At 36.4% G+C, this 22,292-nt stretch overlaps 1 protein-coding gene and 1 long non-coding RNA gene across 3 annotated transcripts in view; one reads left to right on the top strand and one right to left on the bottom strand.

Moving 5' to 3' along the window:
- The window catches only part of Nkain2 (sodium/potassium transporting ATPase interacting 2), a 1,058,393-nt gene that overhangs the window by 612,310 nt on the left and 423,791 nt on the right, over positions 1 to 22,292 (bottom strand). The window lies entirely within an intron of this gene.
- Positions 1,539 to 22,198, top strand: LOC121823147 (uncharacterized). Its single transcript, XR_006064497.2, has 7 exons — positions 1,539 to 1,597; positions 16,143 to 16,194; positions 16,998 to 17,180; positions 17,848 to 17,991; positions 18,218 to 18,276; positions 19,894 to 20,037; positions 22,005 to 22,198. It is a non-coding gene; the product is annotated as an uncharacterized LOC121823147 (long non-coding RNA).

Here is a 22,292-nt window from a genome sequence, read left to right as displayed (position 1 = left end):
CACATAGAAGTAATGGAGCCAAGTTCTTTGACAGAATAAAGCATGAGTTGTCTTTAGCACAGTTCCTGATAAACTCCTTGTTTCCCTTTGGAACCTGATAAGCCATCCTTCAGTGTTCACATTTCTTGTGGTATTCTTGTCTTTCAAATTCTCTGCAGGATGACCTCTTAAGGTTTGCTTGTAACCATGCTAAAGCTTTCCTGCCCCAAAGTTCCAAACATGTATACATTCTATAGCAATCCTGTTCCAAAGAGCTAAGAACTCTGTGGTCAGGTTTATCATAGCAACAATCCCATTCTTGTACCAATTATCTGAATTAGCAACTTTTGTCATCACTGTGAATAAAACACTTGAAAAGGGCCACTTAAGGAAGGTGGGGATTACTCTGGCTTAGAGTTTGAGGGTGCACCAAGGAATTCTTGTCAGCAAGGTTGTAAAGCAGCTGGTTACATACCTTTAACTGTCAGTAAGCAGGGAAAGACCAATGAAGATTCAGAGCTACCATTCTCTTGTTTAGTCAGTGTAGGGTACCACCAGGTCAGTGGTCCTACTCACACTCAGAGAGTGCTTTTCTCCCTCATTAAGCCTTTCTGAAAACACTCACTTTGGACAACTGCCAGGTAGGTTTCTATGACAAGTCTATGTTTTGTCCAGTTGACAATGAAAGTTAACCATTATACTAACCCTCACACGCACTTCTGCCCTTACATACTTCTATCATAAAATTAAACAGCAAGAAAAACATCAGCTGATGTCTCTCCTTAATCATGGCTGTCCTGACTTTTAGAGATATGAGGCCAACAAATAATTCAGTTCACCAACAATTACCTAGTCTCTGCTATTTACATTCTAGCAACACAAAATGAACTAAGAATAATATTTCACTTATTGCTATCTTTAATCTTTTAAAAATACTTTCATCATTTTTATTAAAATTTTATGCTTCATTCTGCTTTAAAACTGTGAACCCAATTTGCTGCAAATATTTAACTATTTTTATCTTTATTCAATCTGCTTAACTCACAATTTCCATGCTTGGATATGTGTGTGTCTGTGTGAGAGGTATTGGCTACTCCCGAAGCACAGTTACAGCTTGCTTTTAGTCAACCAACATGATGAGGAATCAAACTCAGGTTGTCTACATGAGGAGAACATGCTCTCAACTGAGAAACAACATCTTCAGCTCCACTATTAAGTTTCTGACCTTGGTCATTATATCTCAATTTTTTTCTATTCAATTCTTTTTCAGTCTGCTTGGCTATTTTTTGTTTTTGTTGTTAATAGTGTAACATCCTTTGTTAAGATAGATGCTGATATTTTGAATTTACTTGTTTTTAACATCTAAGATTTGTTTCTCTCAGGTATATGGCTTCCTTTTCCAGGTGTTTTCTATAAGCTGCTATGTTACATTGAACTGCATAAATGGAAATTCACTGATATGCTGGTGATGTTGAATCTCTATAGAGAGATTTGTGTGCTTTTATTTAGCTTGTTGCTAGGGAATGACAAACCCAGCATCACTCTAAATTCTCACCTCAGTTCACACCATTGACCTCTGGTATCACCTATGGTCTGTTAATTACAAAGGAATATAAAGGTTTGTATGTTTATGAATTCTCAGCACAAGGTTTATTGTTTGGAATTCCCAAAGTCCATGCTGGGTTATCTCAGCATCAGGGTGAGCTGAGGCATGTTTTCATCCTGCCTTCCTCTGTGTGGCGAGTGGTTTTTTCTTTTTTTTTTTTCCAGTCACTCACTTTTATGTAGGAAGGCTGTCCTTTTTTTGAGAGCCAGATTTTTATTGATGTCTCGTATTAGATACCCTGCATTTGTCCAGGTCTAGGTTTTAACTTCTGTTCTCTGTGCCTTGGGCAGCCTTTCAGGTATAAACTGCGTCTTGAGAGCTCAGCATATACCCAAGATGAAAGCTGGCCTGCATGCTTACTCAATTCCTATATCACTACTTCCATTTTTCATTTTATTTTGGTGCTCTTTGAATTTATAGTGTTGGTGGGAGTAGCTGCTACATGTGCATTTGCTCAGCAGTGCGTTTAAATACAATTTTAAAGAAATCCTTAAAAGTATCATAGTATTTTATTGATTGCTAATTCATCATATTCCTGAAAATGGAAGGCTGGCTTAATATTCTTACTGGAAGAATCCAGAACATGAAGAAAAATGCATTAAATGTTCAATGATCAATACAATGAGATTCATATGGCTAAATCCCTCAAAAGAACCCATGCTCTCCCCAGCTGCTTCCATTCTTACCATCAAGGATATCCTTTGATTCTTTGTAATGGCCATGGTTTCTCAGCATCCATTTACTTTGAAAGAAGAAAATGATCTTTGATGTCAGGAAACCTTATACACTAGTACTGCCATTCAGTGTCGGAACACACTTTTCTCAGGTTAGCCTAGGGTGTTTGTAGAAGATTAGTAGCCACATAAGTGTTCAAAAGTTATAAGTCATTAGTGAGAGTCTTCAAAACACTTCAAGAATTATTGAAATCTCTTTGACCATTTTCCAGGATTGAGACTCTTAGTTTGTATTTCATTTTATCTTAGTACATTTATTTGTCTCCCTGCGTGTTAGTCTTACTTTGTTTTTAAACCTCTGCATATTAAATGCAATGGTTAGCAGGGATTGTTATGCTATGACGTTATATAATATTTAGCATGGGCCAGTGTCTATGATTCTGCCCTTTCCCTGGGCTGTGACAATATACAGATAGCCAGTGTGTATGATTCAGCTCTGTCCCTGTGCTGTGTAAGCATACAGATAGCAGTAAATGGACTCAGTCCATCAGTCTACCTCTAGATGTAGATTATGAATACTCTGGACAAGAGACATTTCTTGACATCATATCAAGTCACTGGAAACCAGGAGTTCAATGTGCTTCTTAGTGCCCAGTGACAATACACTGGCATATGTAAAATACCACCTTTTACTTATCAATCTACTGGGGGATTATATCTACAAATATGCTATTATCAACTGCTTAAGGTACTTTATATTGTAAAAGATAAAAGTACATACCAGTTAAGGGATTTGAGATGTTTGAAGCATAAAGATGTGCTTTAAAGGGGACTCTTATAAATAAATGCTGGAAGACTATTAATTGTGAGTAGTTAACATAATTGAATTATAACTATGTCAGCCTTGTACTTGGTAGAAGGACAGGGAAAGGACGACATACAATAAGGCTGATTAGCCTCAAGAACACATTCATGTACAGCAGTCTCTTTAAGTCACCTTTGCTCAAATATCAAACCTCATATTTAAATGTAAGGGCAATTTGAAAACATTTAACCATTTTCTGATCACCTCTGTTTCTTTCTTTTTATTTTTTTCTGTTCCTTCTTTCCTTTCCTTTGCTCCATCTCTCCCTTCTTCCTTTTCCTCCTTCTTTATTCTTTCACTCTCTCTCTCTGGTGGAGATAGTGATTGTTCATAGGGCCTTTGTACATGCTTGACAAACACTCTACTATATGCTCACCCTTCTTGATATCTCCATTTTACAGATGAAGCAACAGGCAATTCTAAACTTGAAAGTAACATGTATATTTGAGCAACAAAACTATGTGAAATAATTAAGTATTCAAATAATCAATTTGTACTTTGAAGCAACTACCCCTCCATTTTTCTGGTCTTTGCTCATGAGAAATTCATCATTATAAAGAAAATAGACTAATATTTTAGAAAAAGTGAATAATAGAAGAACAATTTTCAGTACTGTTCTATACCTTATTCAACGCCTTAAAATTCTTTAATCCACCTGAAAGTATTATTAATTAATTTAACACAACTGTAAGTATTGTAAAGCTTTAAGTTTTTCTGTAGTATAACAATTCAAAGCTGATATGATAATATTCAAATGACTAAATACATATAAAGTATATTTACACAAGATTTCTATTTACATGCAACTTAAACCACAGAGAAAAAGGGAATAAACATTGCCATCACCCAAGTGTAAACTTTACACGATACAACTTAGCCGTACTGTTGAATACAGGAAAAACAGAAACTCCTTAAGGACACTTGTATACTGAGCTTAGCATCCCTGCCTTCACACATGAGCAGCTGTTATAACTCTAACTTCTCTCTTGACAAGAGCATATCCTCCACTGTACACTGCAGAGATTTGAAACTTGCTAATTCACATTATTCTCCTTTAATGGAACTAACCTAAATGTTTAAATTCATGAGGTTGAATGGAAGTACAAGAATAAAGTACCAAAATACCATTTTAGCTTCAGTAGCATGCCATGGCTTTGCATCTTTTGGGTTTCTTTTATACAATGTCTAAGCAGACATACCCATACACAGAAACCTGGATGTCTATCTGTATTCAAAGAAATAATCACAGAAGTGGAGAGAAATATACAACATCTTGAGGGTGGATAAACATTTTACTTATTTTATTTACTACGGTGTCCTAAAGATGTCACATCCCAATTTCTAGAACATCTGAACATGTTATATTGCATCATAAAAGCAATTAGCAAAAATCATTAATACCGAATAACCTGAGAAGGAGAAGTTATTTGGAATTATGGTTGGACTCAATCTAATCACATAGTTCGTTAAAAGTGGAGACCCCTGTGCAGCTGTGTCCCAAAGAGATGGGAGCAGGAGACAAATACAACCCTTCATTCTCAGGCTCTGAAAGGTGGGAGCTGGTTGTGATAATTTGCTAAAGTTCTCTGGAGATGAAAGAGGTATAAAACTTTATTCCATAAGTCTTAGAAAAGAATTTAGTTTTGCCAGCACCCAGACTTCAGAACACGGAGACCTATTAGGTCATCTGACCTTAGGAACTGCATTTTATATATTTTAATTTAAACATTATAGTAGTGTTTCATTTTATAGTGGAAATAGAAAATTAGTGCCATGTCTGATCCTCACAGCAAACTATTGACAATAGAAAACCCATGGATTACTATCTCTTATCGCTGAAATAACTAGGGACCAAATATTTGACATAATTGTGGAAAATTTTACTTGTTAATAGATGATGGGGTGAGAAGAAAATGAACTGGCAATAAAACCAGATCCATGACTGGCCTGTGCTCCCACTGTGGGTCTGCTGACATGCTTGGGCTACTTCCAAAACTTCAGGGCATAATGCTATTGAGGTAGTGAGTCTACAAAATAGAGATGTGTAAATAAGTGAACTGTGAGGATCAGAATACAGTGTCATTGGTAAACAATGAAGGATGACCCTTTTAATGAAAATCTGCAAAAATCAAACATACATAATAAAATGGACAATTTCGTGGCAGCACAGAGGGCTGCAGTAGCAACAGACTAAGAAACACTAAAGCATTTAGGATTTTATTTCATTAGGTCTGGTGAAGTACAATGAAAACTGAAACTCCAGAGAAAATGGAGAAAAAAATAGGTTTTTTTGGTAGAAGGGAAAAAAGCAAGGAAAGAAGGAACAAGAGAGGAAAGAAAGACAGATGTTGGAAAAGAATGCTAAATGTAGGTTTCAGGAGAGACGACATTTCACAATTACAGACTCCTACCTGCTCTCTGTGAGCATTTATTAGGTACTCCCATAAGTAGCTTATGCATATTTCATTTGCAGTCAGCATTCATTATATATCGTGTTCTTTACAAGGAATTATTTCCTATTACTCAGACTTATTAATAACAAATACAGAACACAGTTATATCTTGTACAAGTAATATTTGTGTGCGGAGAGCTTCCTGTGTGCACACACTTGAGGAAGCCAGAGGTCAATGTCAGGCATGTTCTTTGACCTCTTCCTTCCTTATGTTTTGAGACAGGGTCTCTTAGTTAACCTGTCCATCACTGATTTGACTAGAATGGCTGACCAGAGAGTGGCAGATGTCCTCCTGTCTCTTCCTCCTCAGCACTGGGAGAACAGGCACGTGCTTAAGCAATTGCTTCTACCTTCCTAGTCTTCCTCATGAGTATTCTTATTTATTTATTTATTTATTTATTTATTTATTTATTTATTTATTTATTTATTATGTATACAGTATTCTACTTGTATATATCCCTTCAGGCCAGAAGAGGGCACCAGATCTCATTACAGATGGCTGTGAGCCACGATGTGGTTGCTGGGAATTGAACTCAGGACCTCGGGAAGAACAACTGGTGCTCTTAACCTCTGAGCCATCTCTCCAGCCCTCATGAGTATTCTTAATATTCTCATTTCCATATCTTATCCTATGTGCATAGGAAAGACTGGGGCAAACGTTCCAAGTGTCAAGGTATAGCATTTGTCCCTAGCTACTGAGAAAATGCTTTGCCTTTGATTTCAGAGGAAGTCAATTTTATTTTTCAGAATGTTAGGTACTGAAGTCATCACAAAGGTATTTTGTATTTGGTTCAAAATAGCAATAATGGGTAAGTCTCTGTCTCGAACCTGGAGATGAATCTGATTCGCCTTTCCCTCAGGAAAGGGAAGTATTGTGGTAATATGAAGGAGCTAATATGCAAGACCTAGAACTAAAGAGAGAATTCATTCAGACATGCTACTCCTGTGAATTCTAAATTCTGCTCTAAATCAAATCAGTATGATAAAATTATAGAATTGCTGTAAATTGCCAAATTTTATTTCTCCCACAGTAATATTCTTTAAATACTCACTAAGCTGCTTAGTGTCTTTTGAATTAAAGAACTTTTACAACACACTGAAGTAATAAAATGTGATGTGGAAGAGCTAAAGCAATAAACTATATGGATTAAATGTCTCTCAAAATAGTCTTGAATTGAAAGCTGAGAAGAACATACTTAGGTGGAAAATTAACACAGAAAAATGTCATGAGATTGACCAAGAGCAAATGGCTTGAGATCTGTTCCCAAACTAAAAATTTACCAGCTCATCTGCCTCAAATAATACAGCAAGGAAGCAGAATTTTAATTAAAATGTACTTTGAGAATGAAATGAACATTCAGAAGGGATAGATATGGAGAGGTTGTATTGTGGATTAAAAACACTAATAAAACACCCAATTAAATGAAAATAAACTCATGATATCCATGAAAAGCTCAGAAACCAATGAAAATTATCTTTTACCAAGGAATGCATAGTTTCCTGTTTGTACATTATCCATCAAAGTTGCAAAATCATGTCACTAATAATTAGATATACTTTAAAACACCAAGTAATTGGCAGAAAACAATTAAATTAAATTAAAGATTGGATTCCCAATCTTTCCTTGTTTAGAGTTTTGTGTTTAAAGGCATCCTGGTGAATTGTTAGCACCTTCCTGACTTATTTGGGGTTTGCGGTAGTAGTGGTTGATGTTATGAACATCAAAGAAATATAATAATAGCTCCTGTTGGGAAATATAATGGTAGTCTTTTGTGAACTGAGCTGTTTTCAATTACACATAGAGTATGTTTTGTATTGGAAAAGGTAGCGAGTAATGGTTATTTAGTTGAGCCTTCTCAAAAATATTAATTTAGAGACCGCCAGAGCAAATAAAAATAAACATCTTTAGAAATTAAATGGAAAATTATTTTCAATATAAATAACAAAATTCTGACTCTCAAAAAAAAGACATAATTTGAGAAATTATATTTGGAGATAAATCTTAGCATATTATTGTATGCTATTCCTATCTACGAATTAACTTTGTCACTTTTGAATAATATCAACTTCAGTTAAGAAATACAATCAAACTAGATTTGCTGAAACCTCCAATTTATTAACCTAGGATTTCAATCTTTGCAACTGTAAGTCAGAATGAATTCATTTATGCTGAGAGTTGATTGGTAGATTCATACAGTAATTCACAGACACTTACATTTTAAGAGATAATAACAATTTTTATGAAGTCATGCGCTAACAACTTTGACGCTTTCAAGAGCCATGTGGTTGACAATCCCAAAACAGGAACATAGAATTCTGTCGAGTTGCTCCAATTTGTTACAGCTTCCTTCAACAAGTATCAGAGCATGACCATACCCTTCCAAACCTACTCTACTAAATTCTGGTCATTGAGATTGTCTTACCAAATCTTTTCTGGGATTTTTTTCCCTTTTTTACTTTCACCCTTTATTTATCCCTCACTCCCTCCACCAATATAGCTTTTTTGGTTTTTGATTTTAATGTATTAATTAAATTTATTTATTTGTTTTACATCCCACAGTTTCCCTCCCTTCTTTCCTCCCATTTCCACCACTACCTCCCCTTCGCCCCCCAAGTGCACTCCTCATACATTTCTGTTCAGAAAGGGGCAGGCCTCCCATGGACATCAAGCAATCATGGCATATCAAGTTGTGGTGGGACTAAGCACCTCTCCTTTCCCATTGCATGGTTCCTCTACTTAAGAAAAACTTTCTTCCTTTTAGATTTCTCTGTTTAGCTCTATAGCCCATTTTTAATTGGATTGTTCATTATTTTGATGTCTAGTTTCTTGAGACATTTAAGGAATTGCTCATCATCCTTAGTCATCAGGGAGTTGCAAATCAAAACAACTCTGAGATGCCATCTTCCACCCGTCAGAATGGCTGAGATCAAAAGCACTGCAGACAGCTTATGTTGGAGAGGATGTGGAGAAAGGGAACACTCCTACACTGCTGGTGGGATTGTAAACTGGGACAGCTGCTTTGGAAATCAGTCTGATGGTTTCTCAGAAAACTGGGAATCAGTCTTCCTCAAGACTCAGTTATACCACTCTTGAGCATATATCCAAGGAATGCTCAATCATACCATAGGGACACATGCTCAACTATGTTCATAGCAGCATTATTCATAATAGCCAGAACCTGGAAACAACCTAGATGCTCCTACACTGAAGAATGGATTAAGAAAATGTGGTACATATACACAATGGCGTACTACTCAGCAGAGAAAAACAATGACATCATGAAATTTGCAGGCAAATAGATGGAACTAGAAAACATCATCCTGAGTGAGGTAAGCCAGACTCAGAAGGGCAAACATAGTATATACTCACTCATAAGTGGATACTAGATGTAAAGCAAAGGATAACCAGAAAACAACCCACAACTCCAGAGAAGCTAGCTAACAAGGAATACCCAAAGAGGGACACATGGATTGCTCTGGGAAGGGGAAATAGATGAACTCTTCATGAGTAAACTGGGGATGAAGGGTGGCCAATGGAGGGTAGGATATGGGGGATGAGAGCATAAGGGAAGAGAATGGTTGAGCTGGAATAGGGATGGAGGGGGAAAGCAATGAAAGAGATTTATGATAGAGGGAGATATCATGGGAGTAAAGAATCCCAGTGCTAGGGAAGTTGCCCAGAATCCCCAAGGATGACCCCAGCTTGGACTACTAGAAAGAGTGGAGATGGTACCTGAACTGAACTGCTTACCCCAGTGATCAAACCCCCAACTGTCATCACAGAGCTTTTCTCCAATGACTGATGGAAGCAGATGCAGAGATCCACAATCAAGCACCAGGCAGAGCTCCAGGAGTTCAGTCAAAAAGAGAGAAGAGGGATTCATGAGCAAGGCATCAGGATCATTATGGGGAAATGTGCAAAGATGACTAAACTAAACTACTGGGAACTCATGAAAGTTGGATTAATGGCTGTGGAGTCTGTATAGGACTGGACTAGGCCCTCTGCATGGTGAGACAATTATGTAGCTTGATCTGCTTGGGGGCCCCCTGACAGTAGGATCAACATCAATCCCTGGTGCCTGAGGAGGCTTTTTGGATCCCACTACCTACAATGGGACACCTTGTGCAGCCTTGAGGCAGTGGAGAGGGCTTGGACCTGCCTGTACTGAATGTGCCTTCCCATTGGATAACTTGCCTTCTTATGGGGGGGACTGGGGAGGGGGGTTGGGAGGGAGAGGCTGGGGGGCAGGTGGAGAGAAGAGGGAGATCTTTGATTGGTGTGTAAAATGAATGAAAAAATATCTCAATTAAAAAAAGAAAATAAATAAAAGAAAATACATATGTATATTTAAATACCAAAAAGAAAAACTTTCTTTCAATAATATACTAAACATTATTCCATTGTAATATATCTTTATCTACTCCATATCATTTAAAGACTACTATCATAATAAAAGTAAGAAGATGTATATGTATGTAAAGAAATGTTTCATTTAATACAAGTGGGTGAGACTGCTGAGTGTAATACAATTATGGAAGATTAATTTTTTCTATTTTATAAACTTGATTTTAGCTTATTGGTCAGGATGAGGTGTGTTATGAATGAATCCCTCAGTGTGCTGCATGAGTTTCTAAAGTCCATCCTAGCTTCCCACACAGCAGAATTAACTTTTCACGTCTTGTTCTCTCCAACTGCTATGTAGTAGTTCACACCACTAATTATACTGTTCCCTAAATTCCATGTCCTACTTTCATGATTCTCCTTGCTTATTATACCAGTTTAATATCTGTTTCTGTGACAACTATATTTTCTTGTTTCCCAATAGAGATGTTGTCAAAGTTCATAATTTGAATTTATTCTTTTTTGAGACTCAGGGATCATGTTTTTTATTTATACTAGAATATTCATGGGAGCTATCCAAAATACTCCTCACCTTTAAACTACAGAGCTGTGTTCACAAGTGCCTTTAGATATCTCTGTATAAACTGTATTTTGTAAGTTCAAAATATGCAAGCCCAAGTTTATAGTCTAGGATAGCCTAGTAGCCAATTTACTATACATTTATCTTTGTGGTAGACTACTATAGTAGACTGTATTTCAGTAGAATATTTCAAAACCTCTTCTTCTCCCAAGGAAATTTAATTTACCAATTTGGTTGATCCTTCCTATCAAATTTCTTGTCAAATTTTAAATATTCAACAGTTCATTATTTATTTCACACATGACTCTCCAACATTGTATTTCCAGGGTCATAAAATTAATAATCTCCACATAAGAGGAATCTATCAAAAGCATTTTATTGGTATATCATTTATCTTTATCTGAATGTATCTCTCTACATGTTTATGCAGATGTTAGCTAAGCACTACCTGGGTCATCTTTGGAACAACCTGGCATGAAGTTGTTCTGACAAATTTAAGCACCACAGGTACTCAATCTTAGTCTCCTTCTGTGTTTTGGGAAATGCTGCAACACAGTTCAACTCCATCTTATTTTTCCTCAAGCGCCCTATTTCCTTATCCTCATTCATCTTCTTAGAAACACATGGAGACCTGTTGATCACTGAAAAGCTCACTTGCATTTGTACTCTATATCTTCACCCATATTGTCCCCCCATCTTGAAAAGTCCACAATCTATAGCTATTGCAAATATGTGGTTCTCCCTTTCTTCCTTCCTTCCTTCCTTCCTTCCTTCCTTCCTTCCTTCCTTCCTTCCTTCCTTCCTTCCTTCCTTCCTTCCTTCCTTCCTTCTCCTTCCTCCCTCCCTCCCTCCCTCCCTCCCTCCCTCCCTCCCTCCCTCCCTCTTTCTTTCTTTCTTTCTTTCACTAGTCTCTATTTTGGGAATGTGATCATTCTGAAAGCCCTACAGATACATGCTTAATTATGTACAGCCTATAATGCACACCACAATGCCTTGTATACGGCATGGTTTTAATAGATGTTAAAGATACATGGAATTGTTAGAGATGATTCACTTATTTGCATAAGCTACTAAAATAAACATATTAAAATATGGTCTTTATTCTTTGCATCTTTAGAGATATGGTATTAGAAAAATAAGAACAATTTTCCTAGAAGAAAAATTTACAGCTCTACACTATCAGTTTATAGACTATATGACATCTTGGTGTCATATATTGGGCCATATAAAACAAAGTATAGAAAGCTATTAGAAAAGAATTAAAATTCTAATTTAAAATCTCATCATCTCCATCCAACATATATATTATTTCTCTTATATAAAAATTAAAATAGGCATCAGTTGTGTTACAATTTATCAGCATTTTGGCTTCATTCTGTACTGAGCATCACCACAAACTAAATGTTAAAAAACTATGGATAATACTAAAATGAGCTTTCAAGTGTGTGTGTGTGTGTGTGTGTGTGTGTGTGTGTGTGTGTGTATGCAAACACAGACTTGTGCATGTGGAGGCCCAAGGACAACCTTGACTGTTCTGCTTCAGGCACCATCTACTTTATGTATGTATTTGTAAACAGAGTTTCTCACTGGCATGGAGCTCACCAAGTAAGCTAGGATGAGTGCTAGTATGACCTACTATGTGTCTGTCTGTCACCCCTGTACTGGGATAAAAAAATAAAGCACATGCCACCACTCCTGTCCTGTACTTAGTGTATGTTCTGGGGCTCAGACTCGTGTCTTTAAACATGCACAGTAAGCACTTTGACAACTGAGGCATCTTCTCAGCCCTATAGTTTTCTTTAATGAATTTATTGATTTTTATGAATCTGGATTATTCACATAACCTTCATACTTATTATTCTTTGGAGATATGTGAATCCGGCTTCTTCACTCTGTGTGTGTGTGTAGGTGTAGGTGTTAGAAAGACAGATATTTTCCATAGATAAGGGGTAAACTACTAAGACAGAATTAAACTTTTCATAAGGACTAAGCCAGTATGCAGTCTTAAAAATGAGAAGAAAGAGAAAGCACATGGTTTTGACCTTCAAGCTTTCTAAGCTTCTGAAAGCTAAAGTACTTTTTAATAGCACAGAAATGGAGGAAGCAAAGAGCATAGAACAAAACACACTCTGTCCTTTAAGCTCTGGATAGAAAGCAGAAGACAGATGGGAAATTCCATTGTGTGCCTTCTGTGCCACCTGTCACCATCTGAATGGTAGCCAGTGTTATAACTACACCTTATTAAGTTGCTCAAAGGAAATATTGGCATTACTAGGGGGCCTCCTTCTCCTGGAGTTAATGAAATTTTCAGCTTACCAAAAGTATAAAAATGCAAGTCTCACTTGAGTCTAAAAGTAGGCAATTAACACTCTTATTTAATGTTTATAACTTTTGATATGATTTAGAGATTTTGCACTAAATATTGAGCTAATTGTACAGTTTGTATATGCACCACATGATTATAAAAGACACAGGTCAACTATTTCCCAAAGACAATACTGACTTTAAAATGTAGTAAAATTGAATGTAAAGGATGTGACTGGTTATGTTCAATAAGAATACATGGATCATGTATTAAATTGTCTAGTAGGTACAAGGCTGGGGTTATACTGGACAGTAAGTTAAACAGGAAGAGGTGTCAGCCAACACTATGCTGGTATTTCCAAGGACATAGAGTATGTACAATAGAACTTAACTTGATAATGTACTTGATTTGCTTAATTGTTTCATTTAAAATTATTCAATTGCACCAGACATGATTATTAAGAAGATAATTTACTTCAATATACAGTTATCATGATTCAAAAATTGATGATCAATTATGCTAATGTAATAAGTTATTTGCTATAGAATGAATGAAAAACTAGGATTTGAGCAACTATAAGATTGATTTAGACTATATGATGTTCCAAAGACAAAAACTGTTGGCCAAATTGATTATTAAAAAGAAACCTGTAGTTTTCCAAGAGGGAAAAAAGAAAAGAACCAAAATCAGGTTGGCTTGATGAATATCCTGGTTTTACAGCCAGGATTTATATTCCAGAAAAACTTGGATGCTCGAGATGACCTTCAAATGGTAGACAGAAAATAATATTGCTAAGCAACCAGTCCCAAACAAAGCTTATGATGGTAAATAATAAAGGAAAGAAGCTTTACAAACACAAGTACATGATGACCCATCTTGAAGACTTTTAAGTGCTCATAAAATCTAATGAGTCAGTATAATTCATAGGAATAATTCATAGCAGGATTTCATCTAGGTTGTTGCACAATTTTCAAAGACTCCTATATTTTCCTGAGTACTTACAGTACAAGTTACATTTTAAAAATTATACTATATTGCTTAATATGATGTGATTCCATCCCATTTTTAATTATTCAGAAAAGTCCAGGAAATATAAACAAAAATGTCTACATACCAACTCAAGTATAACATATCATAACATTTGAAGTGAATGAGGCATCCTTTATGGTCATTTCACTGTTTACTTCTGTGCACATACAGATTATGAGAACGAGTTAAAAAGTGTGAGGAAAGAAACATAGTCCAAGCTCATGTGTAAAGACTGAAAACAGAAGATAGTCAGCACATAAGCTTCCACTCAACCTCACCTGGAATCAGCAGTCAGTATTTGAGTTCACTGTAGGGAATAGAACTGCTGACCTTGGACTACAGGATACATAGATATGAGGAAAATTTCTATAATCTTAAAAGAGCAAGAGCTGCAGCCAGTTTTTTAAACAAAAGGCATAATAATGGTTTGTGTAGAATACTCAAGGGTTGAATTTGAGATATAGAAAGGTGCTGTGGGATGGTCTGTATGTCAGATTACTCTGATTGGTCAATAAATAAAACACTTATTGGCCAGTGGCTAGGCAGGAAGTATAGGCAAAACTAACAGAGAGGAGAAAAGAGAGAACAGGAAGGCGGAAGGAGTCACTGCCAGCTGCCGCCATGACAAACAGCATTTAAAGGTGCCGGTAAGCCGCGAGCCACATGGCAAGGTATAGATTTATGGAAATGGATTAATTTAAGCTATAAGAACAGTTAGCAAGAAGCCTGCCACAGCCATACAGTTTGTAAGCAATATAAATCTCTGTGTTTACTTGGTTGGGTCTGAGCGGCTGTGGGACTGGTGGATGAGAGAGATTTGTCCTGACTGTGGGCAAAGCAGAAAAACTTTAGCTACAGAAAGGCATACTAACTTTTGCAAAAGGACCACTGTCCTATAATATTAGTTGAATCAGATGATAACTAAGTAATATTGCAGCCTATTAGGCAATGTATGAGACAGAAAATGATATGTTAACATAAGCACAAATACAGTGGTCATTCACAAGTCTTCTATGAAGACCAGACCCAGACTGCTTTTACTGTAGTCCAGTAACTCAGGACTCTCTTGCTTCCTATTTAAAATGATTATCAAATCTACCTCATTTGCTTTCCCACATCAAATAAACACTAAATGAATGTGATCTCCCTTATTCTGCCAAATAAAATACCTTTTAATGACCAAGTTACAAGGTGAAGGGTCTATGCAGCCCCTTAACTTGTACAACAAAAAGTGTAAGAAAAGCACTGTGATCGATGGGATACAGCTAAAGATAGGAGTCATCTCAGCTCCTTCAGGCCTGGATCACTATTGTCTAAAAAGGTATGAGAGATGTCTCAGTTGGGGTAGATAAATGGTTGAACTAGAGCAATTTCTTAAGTCTTGTGTTATGTTTTTTTTTTTTTAACCTTTTCAGTCCACCATATTACCTTTAAATACTTTCATCTTTGGTAAGCTAATGCATACAATAAAGCAATGTATTCTACATAACATCTAGTGATTAGGTATCTTTTCTTAACTTGAGTCTAAAATGATGTAAAGGCAGTCTCAACTGTGCACTAAATATTTATTATTTGTCTAATAATGTTATATAAAACTTAAATTAATAGCTGGCACCATATTTTTTTTTACTTTATATTTCAGTTGAAAGTAAATTTAACATGCATTGCTCTGAATGAGTAAATATTTTTTCAAGATGCCATTTAATGGTAAAATCACTTTGTTGCATAATGGATATTAATTTTGCTGAACCAGAGAAATAATTGGCAATAGTATAGTAAACACACAGGGAAGCCTATAGAGATTTGCTTTCTAGGAAGTGGGAGCACACATCCAATGGAATGCCTAGAATCATGGAGTTGTATAGAGTACCATGATACCATGACACAGATTGCAGCAAATTGAAGCCAGATGATAACCAGGAGCTACAGTGATTTGATATTCAGGTTTCCATCTCTGCCGCAATACCTGCCTGACACAGACTACATAGGATGTGAAGAAATACTTATTCAGGCTCATGGTTCTATGGTTAAAATCCAAGACTGAGGGGGTTTCATTTCTTTTAGCCTACAGTTAAGAAAGTATATCATGGTTAGGGGAGGCAAGGGTACCCCAAGTGAATGTGTAAAATCTTGAAGCCCTGAATGAATGCCTATTTTTAACATTGGGATGGCCAAGTCAAGGGACAAAGCTGCAGATCCATGGAAAATGGACAGTCCTCTTCCATTCAGGCTGGTCCAAGTGCAATTATTTTCAAATAATTGACTGATCAGTGTGTACAAAAATTAACAACTTCATCTTCCTCTTCCAGAATGCTTGTGGACTGAGACTACTCACCTACAGAAGCCTTCTGTAGAGACTAGGTAATACCTAGTGCTGTACATAAATATGTTGGGGTTTCAGGTTGCTGCAGAATTAGTGCCACTCCATCAGAAGACTCAAAACCCACATGATTCATGCTTTTCCATACTTGTGTCCATGTGTCTGTCTTTCCTCATTCCCGCACCACCCCAGTCAGGTTTCCAGACCCATGTCACATGGGTTACAGCATCGCAGTTAGAGCATTTATTAGAGAAAGCTGTCACATCTCAAGGCAGGAAGCAGAGGAAGAGAAGGAGATCCTATGCTCATGTTGAGGAGAATTCCTCCAGTGACCTAATAGCCTCCTACTCTAATCTTTTGCTTAAATGTCAGCAGCACCTCTTAATGCCACCACTCTTGAATCTAAGTCTTAACATGAGTTCCACCAAGGACACTCATGCAAGCCCTGGTTGTTGTTTTGTCAAATATACTTCTTCAGTTTCACTTACAAAATGAAGATTGTTCCCTGAAAATTCAAATATGGAAACCCGTCTCTTGGACTGAGAGTATTGGGTAATATCTGAAGAAGTGTCTTTGAGTGGGATCTCATTATTGTGAAGTATTACCAAGTGCTGAAAGACTCAGACACAACAGATATTTATTTCTTATTGTTCCTCAGGGTGAAATGCATCAGCCAGGGTACCAACAAAGTCTGCTCATTTATTCTCAGTTGTGAACTACCAGTGTTCTTTTGCATTTTTGTATCACAGAAAAGGAGAACGTTTTCTCTATGTTCTTCCATTATTAGGACACAAATCTCATTCATGAGGCCTCTACTTGCATGAACTATTTTATTTTATTTAAGGTCTTACCTGCAATCCTATCAATTTTGCCAGTCTATGGATTTGGGGAAAACCTAAAGATTCACTATACTATATATATTAATATGATCATGAAGTTGGAGATTCCCTGATAAAATTGATGCCTTTATAAAAACAAAGAAGAAAGAAGGGAGAGCACCTTTTTGCCACTTGAAGACACAGAAAGTGTAAGTCTGTAAGCCAGGAAGGAATTCCTGAGCAGCATGCACCTCCCCTTGGCCTTCCTAGTATGTGATAGTGTGAAGTATAAGCATCTGATGTTTAAGCCTCTCAGATGACCATTTTTGATACTGTAGCCTGCATTGACTGAGACAGAACTGTTGGTTTCTCTACACCACAGGATCTTTTTGTTGTTGTTGTTCTGTGTTTGCTCAGAAGGCTTACTATCCATCAACTATTAGGCATTTTCCTCTGTCGTGTAAGAGAACATACCCAGTCCTAGGTTGGTCCATAGAGAACTGTATTAGGAAAGATGCATAGTAAACTGTATTTATCTAAAATTTTTAAGACATATGGAAGTTTCTAAAAATTCAATTTGGGGCACTTCTGGAAATTGGATAGGTAATGTTGGTATTCTAGTGTTGAAAAAGGCTAAGTCTAAAATTAAGGCATTATATTAAAACCACTCATTTCAGTTAAGAATATTTGGATCAGAAAATATTCTAATTGCTCTAAAATAAAAAAAAAATAGATTATAAGATAAACTACTCACAAAGTTGGCAGAAAGTCATAAGAACTAAAATCCCTGGATAAAAGCATGTGAGTGTAAATGCCAGCTTCAATATTAGACCAGTTTTATGAAACAGCAATACTAAACCTCTGCTTCCTTTAAAGGTAAGCACATGCCACTGCACAGAAAACCCCTCAGCTCTCCAGTACCACAAAGGAAGCGAAAGTCAGTCTATGACCAATATGAAAGAGATTTGAGAAGAGTGTGAGCAAGTCCCCCCAAGGAGAATAAATTCACTTAATAAAAAGGTTTGAGTTCAGGGCCCCAAGACTAATAGTGTGGCTACACTATTCCTTTACTTTCTGTCTCTTTTCTTTCCCTTTTTGGCCTTCAGGGGAGTAGTAATGGTGAATCTTCCAAATTCGAAGAGACGTTTCTGTCAAAGAGCAAAACATCCAAGAATATAAACGTGTCAGTTCAGCAGCTTCACCTGTGAAATACAGGTTATAAATGCTCTATTCTTACTTCTCACAGGGTCATTGGAATAACTCAAAGGAATTGGTGAAGTGCTTCTTACAAAAGGGCTCCTGTTTGTAAGTGCTAAATTCATCATAAGTAATAACACAATAAATAAAATTGAAACAGCTCTTCACATTCCTTCGAAAATCGAATCTAGCAGGTTAATAGTGCAACTCAAGACAATTCTTATTTGTTAAAAAGCAGACACTGCATGTACTTGTGGTAAACAAAGTAGAGACTGACCCTTTGCTTTCCTAAAAATCAACATAGCAATTTAACTCATTTTATTAAATGAAATGCCAGGGCATTTTGAGTAAGAAATTATAATGAAAATAAATAATAAAATTAGAAAATAAGGAAGGAGGCAGGGGAAAAAAGCATTCAGAAGCTCAAAACAATGGTTGAGGGGGTCCTATTTCCCTCTCGGCCTTTCTGAGAGGGGAAAGAGGCAGAAGGGATGAGAGAAATCTTCGTATGTGGCCCATGAGCATGAACAGAGGCAGCCCTCTGAGAGACAGACTTCGGTGAATCAGGTCAACTTTATTCCAAGGTGTAAGGAATACATATATAGGACTGAAGAAGCTGGGGATTAACCCTAATTTACATTAACTGGCATGCTCCTACCACACAGCTTTGTATGTGGCAGTCAGGTCCTATCAAAATGGCTAGAGTGCTTGCTTAATTACAATGTGGACCATCCAGGGAAGAGCCTTTGCAGGTAAGTGTGTCAAGGGTCACTCTTGGGATATGTAAGGCATCCTGGGCCTAGAGACATCCTCCAGATAAGGCTAGGTAGAGAGCAGGGAGCATTGCTGGGGAGGGAGGGAGTTTCCATATTGCCAAGCTTCCCTATTCCCAAGTTTCCATATGGCAGCTTAGAGAAAGCTTCCAGGCCATAGGGAGGCTGCGTCCTCTACCAGCCAGCCAAGTCTCCCAACAGATGGGGTGAGGGATTCGAGCTGACCTAGCTGCCGTCGGTGGTGGAGACAATGCATTGTCTATTTTTAATGGTTTAGCTATAGACATGGCACAAGGGACAGGGGTCATGAGAAGTGAGAGGAGAACTACACAGATTATAGTACACAGAGAGTAGGAAAGCCTGTTGAAAAGAAAATGTGCTCCTTGAAAACTTGTCCATTCAATACATTTTATTCTAAATCAGTTAGTACTAAACACAATAATGTTTTGGGGTTCTCTTGAAACTTATCAATACATGCATCTGTAAATATTGTAACCCTAAAAGCCTAGCAGTGGTCAACTTCATATAAAAGTAATAAAACAGCCAGGCAGTGGTGGCGCACGCCTTTAATCCCAGCACTCGGGAGGCAGAGGCAGGTGGATCTCTGTGAGTTTGAAGCCAGCCTGGGCTACAAAGTGAGATCCAGGAAAGGCACAAAGCTACACAGAGAAACACTGTCTCAAAAACAAAACAAAAACAGAAAAAAAAGCAAAGAAACAAACCTTATCATATAGTCACCAATGTAACAGTTTTCCTTGAAAGAAAATTCCAAATCTACTCAAAGTTCAAAATTTTGTCTCTAATAGAACTGAGAGTGATATTTCCTGTTGTAGCTGACTTCAATTATTTCATTGTACTCTTCAAGTCTGCTAATATTTCATAGTAAATAGAAGGCATGAAATAAAACAGCATTGCCCCCATTTGCTTCTTTAACCAACAATCTGTGTTACAGTGACCAGGATACATGGCATTGCAGACCCCTTCCCATGTACATGCCTCATGATACTAGGGACAAGAGCTAATGGTGAATACAATTTTTGGATTTTGAACTATAATTTTTTTCTGTGTCTCAGAAGACTCTAGACAATAAATTCAGGTAAGATGGAACAAATCATCTATCTGAACTTGTAAACCCTTGGATAGTTTTGATCATTTATTATACAGTTTTAAAAATGATCAATTAAATATGTTCATTATCCACTATGTCATATATTATGTCATATATATTATTTATATTATATATAATAATCTATATATAAGATTATGTGTTTTTATTTTTATTTCAAATGCATTTTTCTGAAATTAGCAAACATTGTAATGGGATTTCCAAATAACTTACAAAAAGGAGTTGTTTATTTCCCAATGCTTAAGTCAAATGGAATTGATGACAATTCAAAAAGACTTATCTTGACTGGTAGACATTTCACGTATAAAAATAATCTCCTGAGAGTATTTGTTTAGGAAATGGGGACAGATAATCAAATCAAGTAGGAAGATATTCTTACACCTCAGTCAGGGGAGTGTCCCAACATACAACTCATAACAAGTAGGAAAGAGAGGTTGAGAAGTACAGATATAAAACACATTTTTAGCTTCTGATTTAAATTGTACCAGAAGGACTATTTTTCTTTCATAGGAAAATCTGGCCTCTTACTAACAAATGTCCTCCAAACTTATGAGTATTGAAGAAAAATGTTATCACAACATGGAAGTGGCAGGTATGATTTCAGCAAGTAAGCAACTTAACACAAAGGGCTGGATATTGAATTTCCAGTAAACACATACAGACATAAAGACATAAAGAAATAATGAATTATTAAATGCAAACAATGACAGGATGTGAATTTAACCGAGGGGAAATTTTGCCTTTTTATTTACTGGGCTGGCTGTGGCACTTGACTGAACTATTTCATGGAGTTTAGTAGAGAAAATAGCTTTTAATCTCAAAGCAGCCTTTATTCTTGCTCAAAAAATGACTACTTCCTAAATCACTATACCCAGTGGTCACAGACACTAGAAAGAAATGATTTAATCTTAAGTACTGGGAATAGTCACAAAGCTTGAACTATTGTAGGAGAGTAAGAGCTGCAAAACGTCCAAGAATCCCAGAGATCCATGTATTAGGAAAACAATCATCATATTATTTTCTTAAGGCTTTCCATATGGTTTCTTAAGAAAATCTTATGGAGATAGTATTACTTAAGAGCTTTGGGTGCACCTGAATTAAATAATTACTCAACATTCAAAGGACAGATATAGAAGGAAACTTTATGAGCATACCATCTATTGTAATTATAATGATTATTTTCCATTGCACTATGAACTTCTAGAAGGTGCAGATTGGTCCCTAACACTAAGAAACAATAGAAAAACAGTGAGCACGTAATTTTTATGGATTTCGTTGTGTTAAGTTATCCAAGCTGATGTCTCAAAAAGACACCCAAACAATATCCACTAATCAATATCTATTTAAATGTATTTTAAACATTTATTTACAAGGAACACTGTCATAATAATTTGCATCAAGCAATCTGGTACAGCTATGCTTTAAATATAACTGTTCTACCTGGCATATTAGCAGAATCATTTATAGAACTAAGTGATATCAAAAAGACTATAGCAATGTATTTTAAATGAAAGAAATAATCAGGAGTCCTCTATTTATGAAGTACAAATATAGTTGTATATACATGAAACCACACATGAACACAAGCAAATATATATGTATATATACATACATATATATATATTTGCATTTGTTTGTGTGTGTATTTATAGTATGTGAGTTTAAAAACAATATGGAGACATATTTATATATGATTATGTAAACATATATACATACATATATACAAACACAGAAGTGTCATTATTCATACTCAGATAGTCTCTCATTCTTAGTTCTATGATATTGAAATATAATTATAATTGATCACACACAAGTCTTCTACCCTTAATGAAATTCTTTTATCTTCAAATGAGATTTATGAAACATTTCCTTCTTTCCATACCATTCGATTTTAACAGTTCTACTTTTCATGTTTTTTTTCTGGGTCTTACACACAGGAAGTACCTTACTCCATTTTGCTGTTATACAGAACACAAGATTTTTACCATCTCTGTCGTCTACTTGAAGGTGATAACTATCCCCCATAGCCAGATGAGTCACTGGAAGTAAATGCTTTAATTGAATCTCAGTGGGAGAAAACATCTAAGTGGAGATGTGGGGATGCACAAATAAAGCAGTGTTGGATCCTTAATGTTCTATTCTTTCAATGATAGTCGTCAAAGGAAAGAGGAAAAGAAACCTCAAATTACACCGTGTATAGAATCCACAAACAGGCACAAACAGAC

The sequence above is a fragment of the Peromyscus maniculatus genome, chromosome 16 (genome assembly GCF_049852395.1).
Source record: "Peromyscus maniculatus bairdii isolate BWxNUB_F1_BW_parent chromosome 16, HU_Pman_BW_mat_3.1, whole genome shotgun sequence".
In the NCBI taxonomy this organism is placed as follows: Eukaryota; Metazoa; Chordata; class Mammalia; order Rodentia; family Cricetidae; genus Peromyscus; species Peromyscus maniculatus.
This window is presented reverse-complemented; position numbering and strand designations above follow the sequence as displayed.